General features: G+C 40.2%; 1 long non-coding RNA gene across 1 annotated transcript; it reads left to right on the plus strand.

Moving 5' to 3' along the window:
* Window positions 1-3,571: 3,571 nt before the first annotated feature.
* LOC106585449 (uncharacterized) lies at window positions 3,572-6,228 on the plus strand. Its single transcript, XR_006761788.1, has 2 exons — window positions 3,572-4,151; window positions 5,668-6,228. It is a non-coding gene; the product is annotated as an uncharacterized lncRNA (long non-coding RNA).
* Window positions 6,229-6,998: the final 770 nt, after the last annotated feature.

The following is a 6,998-nucleotide window of genomic DNA, read 5'->3' on the forward strand; positions in this document are numbered from 1 at the left end:
TTAATTACACTTTATCAATACACCCAGTCACTACGAAGATACAGGCGTTCTACCTAACCCAGTTGCCGGAGAGGACGGAAACCGCTCAGGGGTTTCACCCAATGATGACTTTAAAACAGTTACAGAGTTTAATACCTATCATAGGAAAGAAGTGATGGTCACAAAATTGTAGTTACTCCACAATATTAACCTAAATGACAGAGTGAGAAGGAAACATGTACAGAACCAAAGAATATTCCAAAACATGCATCCTGTTTGCAACGAGGCACTAAAGTAATACTGCCAAAAATGTATGTCCTGAATACAAAATGTTATGTTTTCGCAAATCCGACAACACATTATTCAGTTCCACTCTTCATATTTTCAAACATGGTGGTGGGTGAATCATGTTATGGGTATGCTTGTCAACGGCAAGGACTAGGGAGTTTAAAAAAATAAAATGGAATAGAGCTAAGCGCAGGCAAAATCCTAAAGGAAAACCTTGTCTGCTTTCCAACAGACACTGGGAGATAAATTCACCTTTCAGCAGGACAATAACCTAAAACACAAGGCCAAATATACACTGGAGCTGCTTACCAAGACGACATTGATTGTTCCGGTGTGGCCTAGTTACAGTTTTGATTTAAATCGGCTTGACTATGGCAAGACTTAAAAATGGCTGTCTAGCAATGATCAACAACCAACTTGAGCTTGAAGAATTTTGAATGTGCAAATATTGTACAAAGCTCTTATTTACTTCACCAGAAAGACTCACAGCTGTAATCGCTGCCAAAGGGGATTCGAACATGTATTGACTCAGGGTTGTAAATACTTATGTCAATGAGATACTTCTGTATAATAATTTTCAATACATTTGCAAAAAATAAAATAAATGTTTTCACTTTAGCAATAAGGGTTATTGTGTGTAAATGGGTGAGAAAAAAATCTATTTAATCCATTTTGAATTCAGGCTGCAACACAGTGGCACTCATTGTGCAGCCTGCGAGCCCTTAATTTGCGGCTCACGGTGATTTTCCTATTTTCCATTCATAATACATAATGATAAAACTTCAATTCAATGTGTTTAATGCATGCCTGAGTCACTTCACTGAATATATCGATTGTTCCCTGGACGGCAGATAGATGGCAGTATAGCGCAGCTGTTGAACAGAAAGGCCGAAATAGAACGTTTGCCGAAATAGAAGGCAACTGCTCAGCTAAAGCGACTGACAAATATCAGTTTGCTGCTAGCTAATTTTACAGTCTGGTCGACATGGATCAATTTATTGTAAAAAAAGAAAGGTAAATCTATTGACAATGAAAATGAGGGGGAAGAGCTGGAGAACAATGTGACAGCTATGAACAAACAACCACCGGAGAACCAGGAAAAATCAGGAAGATGGCGGCGGGGAAATGCAGCTAGCTAACGTGGCTAACGTGGCTCCGGTGGCCAAGAGAAGGATGCAGTCTATTCAAGAAGAACACAGAAAGTTCCAAGAGAAATGGACAGACAACTGTTTTTTTGTACTGCATGATGGGACTAGCTCACTTTGTCTTATTTGCCGGAAGGCAGTCAATTGTTTTAAATGAGCAAATTTAGGGCGGCATTTCCAGTCACACCATGCCCACTTTGACAAAACATATCCACCACTAAGCAACCTCTGTCGTGGAAATTGAGTACTGAGAGAGACTTTGTAATTTCTTCAAACAATCATCTTTATTTAATATCGATTAATTATTGCAATAATGAAACCGTCAACTGCCAAACTGAAATTTAAAAAAACATTATATAGGACCTAAAAATGCTTAGTCAGACTGGTTCCAACTCCATAAAATAAACCACCTTGGTTATCTACACAGGATGGTGTTTTACCCCCAACCTGGCTTAGTTTCCCAGATGCCAGGAAGATGAGACAATGAGAGATTGTTCTAAACCCTTGGATACTCGTGAGTTTGTTCATCTCCTGGCTATCTCTATCTCAGGTCACACACATCACATCTTGTCTATGGAATGCCAGCTGTAGGTTTTTAGGCTCCTCTCAGTTTACACAGACATTTTATAAAAACAGAAATGTCTTACTATTAGTATATAAGTGTTAACTATTAATGTCAAACAAATCAGGTAAATATGTAATTTTTCTGTCACACCTCAGAAACAATACAATAGCGCAACTCAAAGGACAGCTCAAAGGACAAAAACAAATGTTGGACAGATCTAGCACTGTTGCAGAGAAAACGACAGAGGCAACATATGAGATTGCTTGGATACTCGTGAGAAAGAAGAAGGCAGATGCGGAGATGATCAAATAATGTTTTTTGGCCTCAGCCGAAATATTGCTTGCCGATTTCACAAACAAGGAAGCTATTTTGAAGCAAGTTAAGGGACTGCAACTCTCCGACTCGACCATAACAAGACGTATAGAAGACATTGGTGAGGACATCGGTAAGCAACTGATTACTGACATATCCGTGGCGCCGTGTTTTAGTATTGCGCTTTATGAAAGCACTGATGTAAGTGACAATTATGTGTTTGGATCCGCTTCCCTCAAAATGAGTCGTTCAGAGAGGAACTTTTATGTTTACTGCCCCGTCAGGGACAAACACGAGAAGAGGATATTCTGAAAGCCCTCAAATCTGGCATCTGTGTGCACTGACGGCGCCCCAAACATGCGAGGGAAGAAGAAGGGACTCATAGGCCTGACGAGAAAGAGAAAGGATATTCCCGAATTTGTTACGTTTCATTGTATCATTCATCAGGAAGCACTTGTGGCTAAGCTCAAAGACTGTGACTTACAGAATGTGATGCAGCAAGTCGTGTGTGTGGTGAACATAATTATTGTGAGGGCACTGAATCACCGGCAATTCCGTGAGTTGCTGGAGGAATACCAGACAGAATACGGCAACTTGATATTCCACAATGAGGTGAGATGGCTGTCTCGTGGCAGAGTTTTGGAAAGATTTCTCTCTCTTCCCTCAAATCCGTGAATTTGTTCCAAGCAAGGGGAGAGAGAAGCCAGAGCTGGATGATCCAAAGTGGATATTGTTGGGTTTTATTTCACTTATTAGATGTGATGCATTACCTTTTACAGTAGATGTAGGCCTAAGTATGAACGGACTGTAATGCACTAAGAGGTTTATATTGTATTAACATAGATTGAGCAACATATAATAGACATGACTAACTGGAGGGTTGCTGGCTAGTAGGAGTGTAGGCTGAGTAGACTCTTGACACACACACACAATGCCTGGTTGTGGGGCCGCTCAAGGACAGGTGTACGGGAGGGGCTGGTAGAATGGAAGATGGCTGTAGCGCAAAAGCAGAAACTGTCCTAACTGTAGCATAAAAACAGGCACTGTCCTTGGGTGTCTGACTCTCGGGTACATACATGAAGATAAGCTAGAAGACAACTATGCTTGGCAACAAAGATGCGTCTAGAGGCTGGGACCAGCCTGCACGCCAACGATAGGATGAGTAAGTTTAAACCACGCTCATCCTCCCTCTGACAGGCCAGGTGTGAGCGGGAACTATCTCTGTCAGAGTATTTAATGAAGAACTTATGATGTCATTTTCAGTTCTCTGTTTGCCCTGCGAGGTGTTACAGTGAACCCGTATATACGAAGATTGCATTTACCATTTATTCTGCTTGACTAATTCTATTAATAAACAGCTGAAAATATATTCAGTAGCCTAGTGTTAAATTTTGTTCTGATACCAGAATTGAATTGACGCAGCCCTAACAATTGGTGACCCCAAATGTGATTCTGGTAGAAGGACTTCGCTGGAACTTGTCCGGCCGATTGGCCATCGCTCTCGTCGGACGATGTGTTTCACAAATCCTGACCGGTCAAACAAAAGGTAAGCAGACACCTATTGTGAATAACTAAAGTTCTGCATATTGGCATTATCCAAATTTATTTTGTGAAGCACCTGTTTGATGTAAGTGATTAAATTGTGGAACGTCCACCTGTTATATTAATAATTTGATTTTGAAACAATTTTGAGAGTTGTGGTGTGATAAATGCAATCTTGAAACCGATCGATCATTGATGATATAACAAGTGAATGTAATGTACTAGGTATTGAAGTACCAAGTGTGTATGTGGTTAGTCGGCGTACTTAACCGGAATGAGTGTGGGTGGATGTAGGTATAACAGCGATTGTAATGTACTAGGTATTGTCGTGTCTTTGGCTATGCCGGATTAAGTGATATGACATGCTAACTTATAAAATGATTTCTCTGTAATTAATATTACCTGATTAAGCTAATCATGTAAATGTAATTAACTAGAAAGTCGGGGCACCACGGAAGAACGTTTATAGAGCCGTTATCTTCCGAATAAACTCTTAAAATACTTTGTAATATTTTACATCGATAGCAGTCAATATTAACCCTTGTCTTATTTTCAGTCTCATAATGAAAGTTGTAAATTCTTGGCTATTTTCACGAACCCTGGCTAACAAGTTGAATCAGCAATACAAAATTGGGTTTAATTATTTATTTACTAAATACCTAACTAATCACACAGAATTACAAATACACAGAATACAATGATGTCATACAGAATTCACCCCTGGTGAACGGAACCTGTATGAAAGCTGGTTACACAAAGGAAAGGGGGTTGGGCTTGAGTGAAAGAGCGGGAAGATTTAGGAACACAGAAACAGCAGCTATGCTATCGTAAATACATTATCTTATGCATTCTAAATTACCGCCCATTTGGAAAAAGAAAATGCAATAAATATTTACTCTGAGCTGCGCTTCGGTAGATTGGTCGTATATGCTGGCCGGGTTGGCCAACAGATCTTCCTGTTACTCGGAAGAATGTCTCTGGTGGTAAATTGGATACGTGGTGGTACCTTCGTCCGTCTGTTAGACTGGATCCGTCGTCCGTCCTTTCCTAGCCCCCGTCTACAGCGGCCGCTGCTACTCAACGGCTAGGAAGTATCACTTCTGTAGTGAATAAGCTCAAAGTTCATACCATTCGCCACCAAAGCTCACGCCGAGGTTGGCTTAGTTCTGTTCTTGACATGTGTGTCCTTCTAACGTAGAGGCTGCAGACCTCACGTGCTGGAACAACGTGGTTATCTTTTCGTCAAAGGCTTATATAGTGGAGAGGGGGGAAGGATGTGTTTCATCGTTTATAACCCCTCCTCTTCACAGGGGTGGCCCACTGATCAAGCAGGGCACTTTCCTTATGAAAACCCAATTCTCTCATTTGGAAGCTAAAATTACATTTAATCTCCTAACAAACAATTCCAATATCAAACATTTCAATTGCATAACAATTCCATGTGACTCTGATAACTAGAGGGTGTATACTTTCTCAGATACAGTTTATGTCGTCCTGTCATCATTCATAATGTCCCAGATAACAACGAACTTTACATACATACTCATTACGTTCCCAAGCATATTTCCAACTGGTTTTATTACCAAAATATGGTTCCTTTTCCCCATTTGTTTGATGATCCCAGACTCTCTATATTTAACACAGGCTATTCAAGTCCTTCAGTAGGGTCAGAGAGAGGAAGGGAGAAAGGTATTTATGGGGGGGGGGTCATAAACCTTACCCACAGGCCAACGTCATGACAGTATTGAAGTACCAAGTGTGTATGTGGTTAGTCGGCTTACTTAACCGGAATGAGTGTGGATGGATCTAGGTATAACAGCGATTGTAATGTACTAGGTATTGAAGTACCAAGTTTGAGTGTGGCTGTCAAGTCTGGGACTGGTAGCAAGACTGAATGAAGATTGGGAGGTCAACCTAATCGTATGACTGAAGTACATTAGATACTAGTCGGCGTACTGTATCAAGTGTGAATTATCTACGGATAAAGGCGTTATACTGAGTAACCATTGAATGACTGAAGTACATTGGGTATTAAGTCGGCGTACTAATACCAAGTTTGAGTGACCTGCGGGTAAATAAGAGGTCGGGGACGGTCGACCTGAGTTATATCATCTAGCGCTGGGGAAATAAATAACGTTAGGAACGTACGTTAGAGACGTAAATTGACATTGATAGTTAGGTTACCATAGACTGAAATTGAAAGGGATGTAAATTAACATTGATAGTTAGGTTACCATAGACTGAAATTGAAAGGGATGTAAATTAACATTGATAGTTAGGTTACCATAGACTGAAATTGAATATGACCAACCAGGAGACCGAGAGGGTGCTGAAAGCACTGAAGTTAACACTAGAGATTAATGGGGGTAGAGACGGGAAAGAGTGGAAAAGGAGGGGGGAAATTATACAAGGAATGGATAAGAGAAGGTAGTATTAATGCACCCAACAGACTCCCAGTCGACGGGGAGCCCGGTAGAATATTGGAAACGCTAAAATGAAAAACAGACAAAACCTGTTCCGAGTGGAAGCAGGAGGGGGAAGCGCGTAAAGGAATTGCAGGAATTTACGGGAGTTGAGCGATACATGGAGTTAATTTTATTTTACTGGGACGATGCACATTAAACACAGTTATGTATAATGGCAGGGTATTCCTAGCAAACAGAATGGGCCTGTTTGCAGACAAACTGAAGGGGTTTTAAGGTTTTAAGCAATCTTGGGTCAAATTAGTCAAATAGTACGTTAAAATATGGGGTTTCATAGATTGGAAGTAAAATATATAATCCAAGGGTAGTGTATGTTCAATTAAAGTACACAGAACCATCGAGGAAGTTTAAAACAAATGATTAATGATTTGGGGAAGTACAGTGGAGTTATTATTAGGTTTTGTTTGTAGTTAACTTTTGGGGTTTTGAATCGGTGTAGTAGGATGAAATGCTGACCAAGTGGTTGTATTTTCTGGAAAAAGGAGCGTTTCAAATTCCTAGGGACAGGATATCTTAAAGGGGTATACACACATATGGAATCTTAAAAGTTATACACCCATGGAATCGTTGAGGTTTTGTTTTCTGAGTTTTAATTAAATACGTGAAATTCTTTTGATAGGGAATGTTCTGGGAACCTGGGATACAAAATGTAGATAAAGTTCTTTGCTTTCATTTATCTAAAGT

The sequence above is a fragment of the Salmo salar genome, chromosome ssa24 (genome assembly GCF_905237065.1).
Source record: "Salmo salar chromosome ssa24, Ssal_v3.1, whole genome shotgun sequence".
In the NCBI taxonomy this organism is placed as follows: domain Eukaryota; kingdom Metazoa; phylum Chordata; class Actinopteri; order Salmoniformes; family Salmonidae; genus Salmo; species Salmo salar.